This window comes from Nicotiana attenuata, chromosome 5, assembly GCF_001879085.1.
Source record: "Nicotiana attenuata strain UT chromosome 5, NIATTr2, whole genome shotgun sequence".
NCBI classification, from domain to species: domain Eukaryota; kingdom Viridiplantae; phylum Streptophyta; class Magnoliopsida; order Solanales; family Solanaceae; genus Nicotiana; species Nicotiana attenuata.
Genome location: NC_031993.1, coordinates 3,938,940 through 3,956,376, shown reverse-complemented (window position 1 = coordinate 3,956,376; position 17,437 = coordinate 3,938,940). Strand labels below are relative to the sequence as shown.

The following is a 17,437-nucleotide window of genomic DNA, read 5'->3' as shown; positions in this document are numbered from 1 at the left end:
TATATATATATTTGAACCGTCTATTTCATTTGTAGAGGTACATGTATTGGTCCAAATTTGGCAACCACTGCCCGAAATAAGATAGTATCGGTAATTTAAACTTAGAAAGGACAGGAAGAATATGCATGTTGGATATTCTTTATGTTGTACTTTTTAGGGTTTATTGGCAAATGTCCCTTATAAATAGGAGGAGATAGTAAACAAGAAGGGGATTTGCCTTTTTCGAAGAACACATTGTGAGAAAAGAGAGGGAATATAAGAAAGAATTATCTTATTCACTTTATCTAAGCACATGTTGTTTAACCTTCATCCATAAATCTTTAGATTCTCATTCATATCAGCTGCAGACCCTTTTTGTGTCGACAAAAGGAAGAATCACATAATCATTGGGTGACGCTTCCTTCTCATTATAACCATTGACGTTTCTTGCATTCGTTGCGCATTTATGATATTATATACACTATCATTAAGTTCACCGGTCAGCCTTACTAAATTCTTCTCGTTGTATTAGACTTTCGTTTTGTTTGATCTAGGATTTATTAAGCTCAACTAAGATTCACCCCGTTATTTTGTTATTGATTGGTTTAGCAATTATTTGCTCAAACAATTTGGCGCCGTCTGTGGTGAGGTTTCTAGTTGAAGCTATAATTCTTTCTGAATCATAAAGAAAAAAGCACATCTCTTCCTCGTTTGCACCACAAACAATGGCAGGAAAAGAAGATGCGAGGTTGAAGACGATAGCAGGTCTCACTACCAACATCTTGAACACCATCAATGAAGATGGCAGAGAAAACAATGAAAACGCGACACCGAATGCCACACCCAAGCGGAGTGCTTCCCCCCCCCCCCCCTCCAGCCGCGAAAGCATAACTACTTCACGCGAAAAGGGTGCCTCCACGTCAACAACAGAGGAAGCACCACCAGCAATAAAAAGACTACTGGAAGAGTGGCTAACAAGCACTCTGAACAACATACTCGATAAACCAGTCCAAAGGGAGAACAGGGATACCACACACGTAGATATCATAACCACCACTGGTGAACAAGAGGCCCCCCAAACAGGTAACACTCACGCCACTGATGATGCAGGTAATGACGCACTCACAGCCATTCGGAAGAAAATGGAAGAAATGGAAAACAAAAACAAGGATGAAGGAGCATCAAGAAAGGGTCGATAAAATACCAGATGCCCCAAAGTTATTATCGAAACGAGACGCTGGTCGATTCGTCGAACAGCCGTATAGCGAAGGAGCAGCACCCCATGCCATTCCAAAAACCTTCAAAATGCCACCGTATCTGAAGATATACGATGGCACTACAGACCTAGAGGATCACATCGTTCATTACGCCACAGCAGTAAAGGGCAATGACCTTTCGAAGGAGCAAGTACCGTCAGTACTACTGAAAAAATTCGGCGAAACCCTAACAGGGGGAGCCCTAACCTGGTACTCACAATTGCCGCCGCGGTCGATAGCAACGTTCGAGGAAATGGAAGACAAGTTTGTCATCGCTCAAGCATGGGCTAAAAAGGCGGAAGTCAGGGTGAACGATATATTCACCGTTAGGCAATCACCTGGCGAGGGACTCAGAGACTTCCTCACCTGGTTTAACAGGGTGAGAATGAGCCTACCAAATGTATCAGAGGGGATGGCGGTAGCGGTCTTCCAGAACGGGTTGAGCAGGAACGGATCGAGAGCAACCAGAAAACAATTGAGCAGACTCAAGAAATATCCTCCTACCACTTGGGAAGAAATTCACAATGCCTATTGCGCCAAGGTAAGAGTCGACGAGGACGACCTCAACGATCCGATCCAACGACTGACGTCACTTCAAGCAGAATCAAGGAAAGATCGCCATAATGACGGTCGAAGGGATCAATTGGGTCCCCGTTTCGGCCGAAGACATCAGCCCTACATCAGAACAGCCGCTCTACCACCACCTCATCACACGGATCGCCTGCCCCATCACACAGGGACTCAGCAGAACGAAAGAGATATGCCTCAACTATTATCTGCTCACAATTTTTGTGTTTCCCCTTCAGAAATAGTGTACGCACTGGAGAAGCTCGGCAAGAAGGTACAATGGCCGCAAAAGATGAAATCCGATCCGAACACTCGGAAATTGAACGCTCTCTATGAATTTCACCAGGAGCGGGGACATAAGACCGAAGACTGCATAGGTCTGCGGCAGGAGGTTGTGAAAATGCTGAACCAGGGACACCTGAAAGAGTTAATGAGCGACCGAGGGCGGGCCAACTTTGCCCGTGGACGCGAACAACCCCAGGGACCTCCAAAGCCCCCCTCTCTCGCCCGCACTATCCAAATGATCATCGTGGAGGCGACGGGGCAGCAATCAACCATGTGAAATTCACCACCACACACAAACTCAAGCGGTCGATCACTCATGAACGGTACGATGACCTCGAAGATAGTATCACCCGACAAGTCAGATATTGATGGTTTGACTTTCCTTCATTACGATGCTCTTGTTATTACTCTACGTATTTCGGATACTGATGTAAAAAGAATAATGGTGGATGACAGAAGCGGCGCGCGTATTATCCATCCCCGGGTCCTCGTACAGATGAGGCTCGAGGATAAGATAATAACGCGTTGTATAACACTAATGGGTTTTAATAATGCAGTCGAGCGATCTTCTAGAGAAATAGTGCTACCTGTTTTAGCCGGGGGAGTCACCTTGGAAACAACTTTTCATATCATGGACCAGGATACAACTTACAACGCCATCATAGGACAACCGTGGATACACGCCATGAGGGCCATCCCGTCAAGTCTCTATCAAGTGATCAAGTTCCCTACCCCATGGGGAATATTCAGCCTCCGAGGCGAACAACGCACTGCTCAAGAATGCTATCGTATCGCCCAGGATTGCACACACACCTGGCAATTAAAGGGAGTCAACGCGGAAGCATAGCAATCAGCGATGTCGGGAACCAAATCTGACGTACAGACGGAGGTTATCAAAGATCCCGACATCGTGGAAGCTGCTGAGTCGAGGATAAAAGATCTAGATCCCGTCCAAATAAACAACAGCGACATCACAAAGAAAGCTTATATCGGGCATAATCTCTCGGAACCAGGTATATTTCATAAATTCCTAACTAACAATGCCGACCTGTTTGCTTTCTCCCATTCAGATATGCCAGGTATTCCGAAAGACATCACCACGCATAAGTTGAATGTCGACCCGCTCTATCCACCAGTGCGGAAAATAAGGAGAAAGTTCAATGCCGCAATCAACGAGGCCGTCAGCGTGGAAGTTGATAAGCTGCTCGCCAACGGTTCTATCCGAGAATCGAAATATCCCCAATGGGTCGTAAATGTGGTCATGGTAAAACAGAAAAATGGGAAATGGCGGATGTGCGTAGATTTCACAAATCTGAACAAGGCATGTCCGAAAGACTCATTTCCCCTGCCTCATATCGACCAACTCATCGATGCAACAGCAGGTCACGAACTGCTAAGCTTTTTGGATGCCTACTCGGGTTACAACCAAATCCTCATGGAGGAGGAGGACCAGGAGAAAACTGCTTTCATCACCCATCAGGGAACGTATTGTTACAAAGTCATGCCATTCCGGCTGAAGAATGCAGGGGCCACGTATCAAAGGTTGTCACCAAAATGTTTAAAGACCAAGTCGGCAAAACGATGGAAGTTTACATCGACGACATGCTGGTCAAATCCAAAAGGAAAGAGGACGACATCGACCACCTTATAGAAGCCTTCGGCATATTAAGACGATATGGAATGAAGCTAAATCCCGAAAAATGCGTCTTCGGCGTAACCTCAGGAAAATTCCTCGGTTTCTTTGTATCACAAAGAGGCATCGAGGTCAATCCAGACCAGATCAAAGCCGTCGAAGGAATACCCAAAATATTAACCAGCAAAAAACAGGTACAAAAACTGATTGGCCGGATAGTCGCCCTGTCGAGGTTCATCTCACGGTCATCCGACAGATGCCATAAATTTTTCAACGTGCTCAAGAAAGACGACGGGCTCCAGTGGAATTCAGATTGTATCAAGGCCCTGAGAAAACAAAAGGCCTACTTGTCCTCACCGCCACTACTCGCTAAAGCAGAACCCGACGAACGCCTCCTAGTCTACCTAGCCGTCTCAAAAGTCGCGGTAAGCGCAATTTTGGTCCGCGAAAACAAAGGTACGCAATCTCCGATTTATTATATCAGCATAACCTTAGTTGGCGCCGAAACGAGGTATCCCCACCTCGAAAAAATTGGCTCTGGCATTGGTCATAGCTTTAAGAAAGCTTAGACCATATTTTCAGTGTCACCCCATATCGGCGGTGACGACTTTCCCTCTCAGGAGCATCCTGCATAAACCCGAATTGTCGGGAAGAGTGGCCAAATGGGCCATAGAATTGAGCGAGCACGATATAACATATCAGCCGCGAACAGCGATAAAGTCGCAGGTACTCGCCGACTTTAGTGCCGAAATATTGTCCGAGGTCGAGCAGGAACCACTTCGCGCCTCCCCTGGGAAACCCGACCTCTGGGTCTTCTATACCGACGGCGCATCTAATGCGTCGGGGTCTGGACTGGGACTCGTACTTGAAGTCCTAACAGGCAAAGTGATTCGCCATTTTATATGGTGCCCCGAAATGACTAACAACGAAGTCGAGTACGAGGCCATAATTGCAGGACTGAAACTGGCCCTCAAATATGGTGCACGACGAGTCGTCCTCAGGTGCAACTCACAACTCGTCGTTAACCAAGTTACTGGGACTTTCCAAATCAAGGAGCAAAGGCTACAGAAATATAGGGCAGAAATCCATAAACTACTGCCAGAATTCGATGAATGTCGACTCGACCAAATACCCCGGGCGCAAAATATCGAAGCAGATGGCCTCGCCAAACTGGCAGCAACAGCCAAAAATATCGCCAAGGAAAATGTGGTCACCCTTCTCCACTCTCCAATAGACCAAATTGAGGTACATTCTATAAATTTGACTTGGGATTGGCGCAACCGCATCATGACATATTTACAGGAGGGAACACTCCCGCAAGACAAAAAGGAAGCCAAAAAGCTTCGAATGCAGGCGGCCAGGTACAGCCTCATAAATCACGACCTTTACAAGAGAACAATCGGCGGCCCTTTAGCAAAATGCCTAGGGCCAAATCAAACAAGGCGCGTGCTCGAAGAAGTACACGAGGGTCACTGTGGTGCCCATACAAGCAACCGAGCCCTCGTCAGGTGCCTCATTCGGGCAGGATATTATTGGCCCACTATGAAAAGGGAAGCCGCGGATTACGTCAAGAGATGTGAGCAGTGCCAAAAGTACGCGCCTATGATACACCAAGCGGGCGAACTCCTCCACTCCGTCACTGCACCATGGCCGTTCATCAAATGGGGAATAGACATCGTTGGACCCCTCCCAGCAGGGTGAGGTAAGACACGTTTCCTTTTAGTTTTAACTGACTTCTTTTCCAAATGGGTGGAAGCAGGTGCGTTCTCCCAAATACGCGAACAGGAAGTCATCACATTCATATGGAAAAACATCATATGCCGCTTCGGCATCCCCAAAGAAATCAACTGCGACAATGGATCTTAGTTCACCTAAAAAAAGATGACCGAGTTCTTCGAAAAATGGCACATCAAGCGAATACTCTCCACGCCATACCATCCGCTGGCAACGGTCAAGCCGAATCCTCCAACAAAACAATATTGGATATCCTAAAGAAAAAGCTTGAGGACGCCGAAGGGCTATGGTCGGAACTGCTACTAGAGGTATTATGGGCTTACCGCACCACGCCAAAAACAATCACAAGCGATACGCCATATTCATTAGTCTATGGGACTGACACCGTTATACCCGTTGAGGTCGGAGAAACTAGCCTGAGATACTCCAATGAAAGCGGACCAAACAACGACAAGAACAGAAAACAAGACCTCGACGAAGTAGAAGAACGGAGAGACATGGCTTATGTAAGGATGGTAGACAAAAACAACAGGCGGAAAGGTACTACAACAAGAAGGCCAAAATACGACCACTCAAAGTCGGGGACTATGTCCTCAAGGCCAAAACACAAGCGACCAAAGACCCAAAAGAAGGAAAACTGGGAACAAATTGGGACAGGCTGTACAAAATCACAGCGGTAGCAAGCAAAGGGGCATTCCAACTAGAAACAATGGAAGGAAAACTACTACAAAACAACTGGAATGTTGCCCATCTCAAACACTTCAACTTCTGAAAAATGACGCCCCCCAAGTCGTACTCTTTTTCCCTCACCCGGGTTTTGTCCCAATTGGGTTTTCTCGGGGAGGTTTTTAACGAGGCGACGAGGGAGACGTCGCGAAGTTCACAATATAATTCATCGCCTCGCCTGCCGATGACCTGTCCAGGCTGAACGATAAAGGGACTAGATACAAGGAAACTTCTCCAATATATGTATGAAACCGACATGTACAATACTCCAGTAAATGAATTAAAGCATCACCTTTTTTGTTTACTCCAAGATATTCTCCAACGGAACAAAACAAAAAAACATTTTAATATTTGACCTCGCTCGAATTACAACGGGTTAACATTTCGACCAACTCGAAATAATACCCCTACGGCCAAAGGCCATCGCCAAATGAAGTATTCGACCTTGCTCGAATTATGACATTTCGACCTACTCAAAATAACACCCCTACGGCCAAAGGCCATCGTCAAACGGAACATTCGACCTCGCTCAAATCACAACGGATTAACATTTCGACCAACTCGAAATAACACCCATACGGCCAAAGGCCATCGCCAAACGAAACATTCGACCTCGCTCTAAATACTACGAGTTAACATTTCGACCAACTCGAAATGACACTCCAATGGCCAAAGGCCATCGCCAAATAAAAAATTCGACATCGCTCGAATCGTTTAATATTCGATGTCGCTCGGATTACTTGATATTCGCGAGACTGAATCGTTTAACATTCAACGTCGCCTGGATTACTTGACATCCGACGTCCCCTGAATCACTTTATACAACCTTGTTCGAGTTATTAAGATCTACGATCGTCTACTACAAAACATCACACGAGGCTGAAAAGCTCGGGACCCCCTCACAAACAAAATAACAATTCAGAGGTACACAAAAAAAAGTAATCGTTCCATTACAACTAATATATTACAAGAGTTTTTTACAAAGGGCTCAAAGACGCCCTCACAAAAATAGCAAAGCAAAAAACGAATACAACAAAGTCCTACGCCACATCGTCCCCCATGGCATACTCCTTATTATACCAAGAACCGGAGGCGAGCCTGTCTGCATCATCATCATCATGAACGTCGTCAACTCCAGGCGTGTCGGGGTCGTAACCACAAGCCTCACGAGCTGCACGTGCTTTAACACGCACATCCCGAAGTTCCGACTCGGAAACCTTTCCCTTGGCTTGCAGGGACTTGTACACGTCAAGTTGAGCCTCGGCGTGGACCCACATCTCATATAATTCCCCCGGCATGACGGGATAAGCCGCAACATGAGACGTAGAGGGTTGCGACTGCCGTCGCACTTCCTCCCCCTTCAAAGCAATAACTTGTTCGTTCAACACGGACAACTCCGCCTCCAGATCTCGGACCCGTTCCTCAAACCTCGCTACCTTGAGCGCGGACGTTTCCATCTCATTGTTCCGCTCAGACCTACAGACGCGAAGGGCGTCTTCCAAAGCCGCTACCTTAGAGACGGCAGTCGCCCTATCCCTTTCAGCACGAGCCAATCCATCAGCCTTAACACTCAGCTCGCCCCTCAAATTGACAGCCTCCGCCTCCCGTCGATCAAGTTTAGCAGTTAAGGTGGCCATCCGCGCTTGAAGTTTGGTGTTCTCGGCCATCACCCCCTTGCACAACTCAAACTCGTCCTCCTTGGCCTTAAGAGCCGCCTCAAGTTCACTACATCGGGCAATGGCCTTCATCAGCTCTTCGTCCCGTTCTTTCAGCTCTTCGAGCTTTTGCGCCAACTCTTCCTCCTTCTACTTAAGCCCGTCACGGAACAACTGAAAATTGTTGTCCTGAATGAAGACATCGGCCAATGCACGATGCTTAGTGTGATACTCCTTGTATTTAGAGGCCACTTTCCCAAAAACAGTCGTCCTCCGCCCATCCCTCCGATCGCACTCGATCTCCATGATGAGAGTCTAACATGCAGAGGAAAGAATACCGGCTTAAGTAGAATACGTATAAAAAACAAATTCAAAAACAAAAAGAAGAGAGAAAAATGCTTACCCGCAAAGCCATGCCGGAAATACTACGCGATAGCTCTGCGTCACTCATCGCCTTAAGTGTTGTACTCTCGAAAGCAGCGCATATAGGGGCAAACGCCGATGCTGCCTGCTCGGAATTCGCTAGCATGTCAAAATCCACGGGAATGACTATGTGTCAGTCAGGACCCTCTGTCCATACTTCCACGCGAGTATGTCGCTCCAAGAAAGCTCGCACATCTTCGGGATCGACGTCCGAACCTGAACCATTGTCCTCGGCATGCACCACTCCACCTCCTCCGACAGCAGACGACGCACCACCCTCGGCAGATCGTACAGTTCCCCCACCTTGACATGCCCCTTCGGTCCTAGGGGATCTCCCCGGCAAAATGGCATCCGCCATAAAAACAACCCCTGTACCTGACCTAGGTGAGGACGCCATTCCCGAAGTAACAACTCTTTTCTTTTCAAGATCGGTAGCGATGGCCTTCCGAAGATCCACCCTCCTCCTTTTCCTCGACGGTGATTCATCCCCGTTGGAAGGCTCATCCACGAGGTGGTAGACAGGCCGATAAGAGATCTCATCCCGTACAACAACTGCATAAGGAGAGTCCCTTGTTGGTACAGTTTGAGTACGATCTCCTCGGACGGACTCAGCTAAGGTAAATTGCATCCTCGCCGATACGACGGCCTGGCGAAATGCCGGGATCGAAGCCTTCTTCTTGGAAACCCTACGACCTATCACCACAAAGAGGTCGTATCAATAAACAACGACAAACAACCGAAGGCCAGAGCAAAAGGAACACTTACCCGACGAAACTTTTGGCCCAAAGCGTTTGAGAAAGGCAGGCCAATCTCGAGTCACCACCACGTAAGGTAACACCCGAGCTATCCAATCCTCAATGCTGACGACAGGAAAGGGTGCACGTCTCTCAGTTGCACAGAAAAGTCACAAGTAAATAAAAATTAGAAAGAACGAAAGTAAACAACAGGCGTACGCTACCAACACCTACGGTTGTGATTCCACTACTCTGGAAATCCAGCAGGGTCCGATACCAAATGCTCCGTTTTGATGAAGAAATATTTGTGCCAAAACTTTCGGCTTGCCCTGTCGTCAGTTCCAACCACCAACCCCCTGGTCCCACGATGTCGCAGATGTATCATGGTACCCCTATGAATACTCGGGGAAAGCAAATGTAAAAGGTGGTAAATGCCAACCTCACACCCAGCCAACTCCGCATACTTCGTCAGCACCAGAAAAATCTTATAAGTATACGGAGATAGCTGCGCCGGGCAGACTTCGTAGAATCGATAGAACTCCTCCGCCAACGGAAGGAGAGGGAGGGTATGACCGATCACAAAAGGATACACGTAAAAAGCACAATATCCCGGTCTGTGGACCTCCACGAGGTCCTCCCAGGCTGGAACCATCTCGACGTAAGGAAGAATATTGTACGTAGAACGGAGTTCATTTATGTGAGTTGGACCGGTCTCGGAGATCACCGGAACGGGGGAAGGAGCAGGCTCCTTCTGGAAATCGTTCCTGAACATAGGGTTTCTTGGGAGTATCTCTTCCACGGTGGGGAAACTATCACCCTCCTCAACCGCTACATCCTCGCTACCGGATGGAAGGGCCATGGATAACGGAGTGGCATCGGAAACCTCATCACTTGCACGGTGAGTTCGAGGAATCTTGATAATATAAGGTGTGTTGGTAATCCTAGAATGAGGAACGGTGACTGAACGAAAAAATGAGAAGTAGAGCTACGGGAACTGAGCTAAAGAACCGAGAAAGATAATCAAAGGGGGCAATGTATACACAAGGAAGGAAATGGCTAAAAGTCTCTGAAAAAACAAAACCTTCGCCTATTTATAGGGTTGGATGGCGCGAGAATCGAAGTAGAAGACTGCCAATGGCGCTAAAACCAAAGCGACAAGCAATCGGACGCTGTCTCGGGAAGGTGCGTAATGATGACGCGCGTGGGAGTGACGTCATATCCTGATAACTACATCAATCAGGACTACATGGGACGTGTCTCTCTCTCGGCCTTGACCAAACCGGCGCAATTCAACAGCTAAATTCTCCAACGAAAACGGATGATATCCGCTTATCAAGGACGTGCAGGGCCACGCCTCAACAAGCGGAGGGACTAACTATATTGGTCCAAATTTGGCAACCACGACAACGGATTAGCAAGGCATGGGACGGAGTCACTACAACACAACGACTGACGATCGTTGTGGCAAAGGACGACGACCAGAGGCGGGCAGCCAAAATAAGATAGTATCGGTAGTTTAAACTTAGAAAGGACATGAAGAATATGCATGTTGGATATTCTTTATGTTGTACTTTTAAGATTTTTTTGGGAAATGTCCCTTATAAATAGGATGAGATAGTAAACAAGAAGGGGATCTGCCTTTATCGAAGAACACATTGTAAGAGAAGAGAGGGAATGTACGAAAGAATTATCTTATTTACTTTATCTAAGCACATGTTGTTTAACCTTCATCCATAAACCTTTAGATTCCACATTCATATCAGCTGCAGACCCTTTTTGTGTCGACAAAAAGGAAGAATCACCCAATCACATAATCATTGGGTGACAGTTCCTTCTCATTATAACCATTGTCGTTTCTTGCATTCATTGCGCATTTATGATATTATATACACTGTCATTAAGTTCACTGGTTAGCCTTACTAAATTCTTCTATTTGTATTAGACTTTCGTTTTATTTGATCTAAGATTTATTAAGCTCAAATAAGATTCACCCCATTAATTTGTTATCGATTGGTTTAGCAATTATTTGCTCAAACAGTACACACAATAAATAATTACACCATAAGAGTCTTTGAGCATGAAATCATACATGTATATTTTAAAAAATATAATATTATTATTCATAATTTAAGGAGAGAAGTATGGGTTCACATGAACTCATATCCCTTACATAAAGAGTTACTATTTACTTTCGGCTCAAAACAAGCATAAATATACAAAAATTAATGTTTTTGAAATTATCATTAAAGGGGAGAAGACAAAAGAGGCAAGGACCCACGCGGAAAGAAATCTACTGACATAAGAATCTATTGGAGAGTGACTGTTTCTATCATTATCTCATGTACTTAAATTTCCTATTACAAATTCTGGTTGAATGTTTTTCTCACCGTAAAACAGCGAAGCCACTTGCTTTTGTTTTTATGAAGCACATGGATTGCTGGATTTCATAGGTACGTGTAAGGCAGAGAGCTCCGAATCCAATGCACTACTGTTCAAATTTAAATAACTTTATAAAGTTTTTAGTGTTAAATTTTGCTTTACTTTTTAAATTATAAATTTAAAATTTAGAATAATACTTCTTTTCGTTTTAACTTATGTTATAGTGTTTGATTGGATATAAAATATAAAAAAGAAAGAAAAATTATTAAAATTTATGATGTAAAATAAATTATGTAAATATTTGTTTTGCTATAAATCACTTCATTATGTGATGTGTTACGATTGATATTGACCAGACTAGTTGAGAATAAAATGGTGATTGATCCCTTGCGCGAGAAAAGTGCATTTAAAAAGAGGGTGTTAGAGCAACCTTGCCTAGCTTCGAAGGAGTGTCGAATTCGGAATTTTAAAGTCATAAAAATTCCAAAAAAGAGAAGGAAAAGAAATTTATTTGTGAGTGTTCACTTAATATTTATTTAAATATTTTTATAATTACCTATATTAATTTACTAAATCTGTTCAAAGGTAATGGATGCTTGAGCTCTGATGTTGAGACTTGTATAATTATATGTTTATATTTAATGTTAGTTAGTTGTACATTTAGTAGGGTTAGTTAGTGGGCCAGCTCAGCATTAGTTGTATCTTTGGTATTACACATGTATATACTTTGTACTACACTGAGAAATGAGAGTGAGCTTTCACTTTTCCAATTCCTGTTTCTCTTTCATGATTTCTCTTTCGCTCTAGAAGGACTCCATTGAAGCTCCAGATCGAGCTTCAAGCTCATCATCAATCACAGATTTAACAACATATACAACCCTTTAATCTTGCCCGTTTTGTTCATTTAGAAAAAAGAAAAAGTGAAAAACGGATCATATACCAAGTTGTAATAAACTTGATTAAATAATTTGAAAAGTAGTGAGGTATTCCCGTCTAAGAATCTTAGGTTTTTTACTAGAAATAAATAAAAAGGCACACATGTCAAGAATTACAGAGAAATGTCTGATTCCGGAATCTAATGACTATGTTTTTGAATAACAAGTTACTGTTAATTGAACCCAATTAACAATGCTTATTAATTCGAGTAATTTAACCCAAGGCATAATTTAATAAAATATAGTTGAAGATTCTCACCACGGTATAGAAAATGGGATGATTAAGAAATTGAAATATTTTAAATCCTTTTCATAAACTGACCAATTTTTGAAGTGAATAATTCTTGGAGCTATACTCTTCAGCGTTAATAATTCTTGTGAATAATAGAGTAGCACTAGGGAGATCAACGGCATTTTGCAGCCATCCATTAAATTGTGACAACCCTTTTGTTTATACTATATGTTCCTTCTATATTTTTGAGTCTAAGTTCTCTCTTTTTTGGCAATTAATTTACTTTTATTAATTACCGAGTAGCTATACAAAACGAGGACAAAACAAACTAGTTCACGCCCCTCTCAAAAACTATATCATATGCAACTAGAAGTCTTAAAATATCCAGACACCTATAGTGGACGTCAGAACACCTATAATGTACAAATAAACTCAAATAATTTCATGTTGCCTCTAAGTTCAGTGCACCGACAATATATATTAAGTGAATTTATAATAATAAGTAACTTTCATATCAAGTTTAATATGGTAATGTGAGAAATATAGTAATAATTTTATACAACACTTAAAATCTCAATTTCTTTTTCAACTTTCCACTTGTGTGAGGATTGGTGATTTAGGTGGACAGGTTGAGTAATTGCAATGGAGCATGGCAGGCCCAGCCCATTCCCACTGCAGCACTCTTTCACTCTTGTTAATGCTCCATACAACCTTGCCCCATTTTATAGATTGTTTTCTCTCTTTGCCATATGAATAATTTTTTAATTTTTTTTTCTTTTGCTTTTTGATCATCTTTAGGTAGTTCTTTTGTTTCTGACTTTATTTTTCTATTAGTCTATTTCAAAAAGATTGACTGACAGCTTTCACTATTTTCTTAATAAAAAGCATTTATAGCTCCACAAATGTTTTGTAGCAGTTTTAAGACCACCTGTTTCAAAAGTTTTACAAAACACAAATGGTATGACTTATTTAATACCATATATCTCAAAAGTCTTTCCTTATTTATTAAAGTTTATATCAAATCAAATTAGGATAATCTTTTTGTAACGAAGCGAGTATATTTATCATAATATCATCGATCTGGAATATTTATTTTCTTTAGATATCTTGTCTTGGAAAATAAGAAGTCCCATTAGCTTCACACTTCAATAATTCCCATTATTCCCTCCGGTCCAAATAAAGTAGATTGTTTGGTATGTTTTCACACAGATTAAGAAATCCATCTTTTAGCATTAATTAGCAATGAAATTGACCATATTAACCTTTACTATCTCACATAAATACTCCTAACACATATTCCAACACTATTTACTCCAAGGACAATGTAGGAAAAAAATAATAATTAAANTGAAATCTGGAAAAATCACTTATTTTGGATCACAAAAAAAAAAGCCAAAAAATCACTTATTTTGGACCGAAGGAAGTATATAGGAACCTCGAATCTAGGGACCTTGATGTGAGTTGTGACCCCTTGCTTTGATAAGATCAATGCGATCCTTTATGAGATATGAAATGGTGAATAAATTTACTTAGAAAATGCCAAAAAAAAAAAAGGTATTAAATGCGGTACGCCAATGACAGGGCAAGGCCAAGTGCATATCTGCAAATCTTCTGTTTTTTCCCCCCCAAAAAGAGTGCAAATATTTATTATTCTTCCATATACTGCAAATCTCATTAAAACTTAGTAGAAAAAATTTAAAAAATAATAACGCCCACCGTGGGGCTCGAACCCACGACCACAAGGTTAAGAGCCTTGCGCTCTACCAACTGAGCTAGACGGGCTTTCGGTTAGGATTTGCTTATTATTTATAATTATTGGATTATACTGCCAAAAAAGGGTCTTTTCTCGCCTCTTATAAAGACAATCAAACTGCTGAGGAAAAGAAGAAGAAAAGACAATCACACGGCTTACTAGTTGTTGTTGACAATCATTATGAGAGGCGAATTCAGAATTTAAATTCTATGAATTCAATATTTAAGATCTTTAGTATTAAACTCATTATATTTTTAAAATTATGGGTTAAATCTACTATCTATTGCAATTTAGTAGATTTTTACACATAAGTTTATACTTTACGTCGAAAATTATGGGTTCGATTGAACCCGTCAATGGAATGCTACATCCGCCCCTGCCCATTATCAATTAAAATACTACTCCATATAGCACACTATAATTTGGCTTCAATCAATCCAATAGTATCTATTTTAATTTGAAGTTGTAAATACTTACCAATTATTTTGAATGGAAAGTCTACTAGGGGTTGATTGATGAAACGTAAAGGAAAGAATTTGAATGGACAAGAAAGATGTTGCATTCTAAAGTCAAAATATAGTACTTAGTATTTCACATGTTGTTTCCTTTTCAATCTTGTCTTTTCTATTATGACAACCCTAAGCTTTTTTTTCTTTCACTAATCTTAATTAACTTGTGCTAATAACAAATTTTTGTTCCTCTAACTTTTCTTTGGCTTGAGTCTCATTAACTACAAGGACTTTTGCAACTAACCATTATTGCTAGGACCTTATTTTTAATTGAGGCATTTGATTCAGAGAGGAGTACAATTAAAAGACATTTGCTATTTGATTAATAACAATTTTCACTACTTCCCTTTACATGGAAATTCTTGTGATGATTTCTTAACTTACAGTATATGCTACTGTTCTGCCATGGTCTAGCCTGAACATGAACTCATGAGAGGCTTATTTATTTACCGGAAACAATCTCTTCTGCGCTTCCAGGGTAAGGGTAAGACACGTACATCTTACCCTCCTCAGACCTCGCTTGTAAAAATTACTGGGTTTGTTGTTGTTATTTTACTTAAGGGTGGTGGCCGGGGTAGGGGACAAATCTATCTATATAGAATAGGAGAAGCAAAGCCATATTATTGTGCCAAGTGTCAAAACATAAATTACATGTGTCCAATTTTAGGACAACCTCCAACTTATATGGAGGTTCAAAAATAATTTAAAATAGAAATTTAAATATATGCTAATGCAGCTGTAAGAAGTTCAAAACGTTTAAAACTTCCACATATTTGTTGTCTTTAATTGGTTTACAGAAGTTCACAAACTTTAAAACTCCCAATTTAGTATAATCTACTTGACTCCCACGTTTGTTGGTATGATTTTTTAAATTTGTTAAACCTGAAAATTAAAAAAAAAATTACTTCAACCACGTCTGGAATTGGATAATGTGCAATATGGATAGATTTCAAAAATAAACCGGAAGAAACATATTTTTTTTTAAAAATAACCCACGATCATCTTCCCAAACGTGGGTATCCCAACCTAACTCCATAACTTATCCACTCTCTCCATAACTACATCAACAGTTTTATGCGTCTCCTTTTAATTCCTTTTCCATTCTTTTTTTGCTTTGGTTAGAATACGAACTTCGCAAATATGGTTACAGAACTTCATGACATCAGACAAATTTCAAGCAACTTCATGCAAAGGAATTTAAAAGTTAGAGTAGTTCGAATGTGGGAAATCCCGGATCGCTACAAGCCTGAAATACCTTATTCGATAGATTTGGTATTACAAGATGCAAAGGTAACATATTTATAATTGCTTTCACTTTTTTCTTCCTATTCTCTGCCCATAAATTTTCCAATATGCAATTGTTTATTAGTTTCCAACAATCCTCAAAAGATGAAACTACCTGCTTGAAGTGATTGTGTGGTGTAGTCTTATTTATATTTCTGTTTGTGAACATCTGATTGATAATTGTTTACTTATTTCCAGCAAAAACAAATTATTCACAATATATTACATCATATATAATCCATCCGACAACTTTACAATGTTTGTTGACAATTGTTTACTAATTTTCAGCATTAACAATTTATACCAATCTAATACATCCTAACAATTAATATGATTTTCTAGGATGATCGTATACATGCCTCAATCGGAAAGTATGTTATTAAGTTCTTTAGGAATAAGATACAGGAACTCGGCTTATATCGCATGACCTACTTTGTTGTCGGACCAAATAATTTTCAGCATTAACAATTTATACCAATCTAATACATCCTAACAATTAATAGGATTTTTTAGGGTGATCGTATACATGCCTCAATCGGGAAGTATGTTATTAAGTTCTTTAGGAATAAGATACAGGAACGGCTTATATCGCATGACCTACTTTGTTGTCGGAGCAAATAATTTGAAATTAAAGACTACAACACACAATTTGAGGCTGACATTTACGCAGAGGACAATAGTTGAGGAAACTACTGATCCTACATTTCATATGGACATCTTTAACTTGCGTCCTTTTGACCAATTCACGAATCAATATGATGTCGATGAGGCATAATTATTCGGTAATTCTTCTTTTCCATTTAATTCTAATACTACGTTTATTAAAATTCTGTGATTAACTTTTATATTTGTAAATATCGTTGGTCAGGTTGTGACCTATGAAGCTGTTCAAACCTACAAGCAAGGAGACAACAAAAGTCTCTTTTATGAATATTGAACTTGAAGATGATCAGTAAGTCATTCACAAATAGAAACTATACTTTGTAGTAAAACTAACTATTTTTTATTGCGGTTTCTCCGTGAAATATATAGGAGGAACAGGATTTCGGCAACCTTACGGAGTGAACTTGTGGATCAAATTCAACCTCAACTGAATGCATCTACAACTGATCCTTTGATTGTTGTTCTTCAACTTATGAAAGCTAAAAAATTTCGAGGTTTTCAATAGTTACATTTATACTTGAAAAACAGTTTCAACATAATTTATAGTTTTACTTTATAATTTTTTTATTTTATTCATAGGGAATTACTCAGTGTTTACACATAGACAACTATATGTTGCTCTTTTCCGGGTGAAAACTAGAAAGTGATTAAAAATTTTCGTTTATGATGACAATGGAAAAATAACTACTG

General features: G+C 41.1%; 1 non-coding gene across 1 annotated transcript; it reads right to left on the bottom strand.

Moving 5' to 3' along the window:
• On the bottom strand, positions 14,248–14,320 carry TRNAK-CUU. The gene has a single exon. It is a non-coding gene; the product is annotated as a tRNA-Lys (tRNA).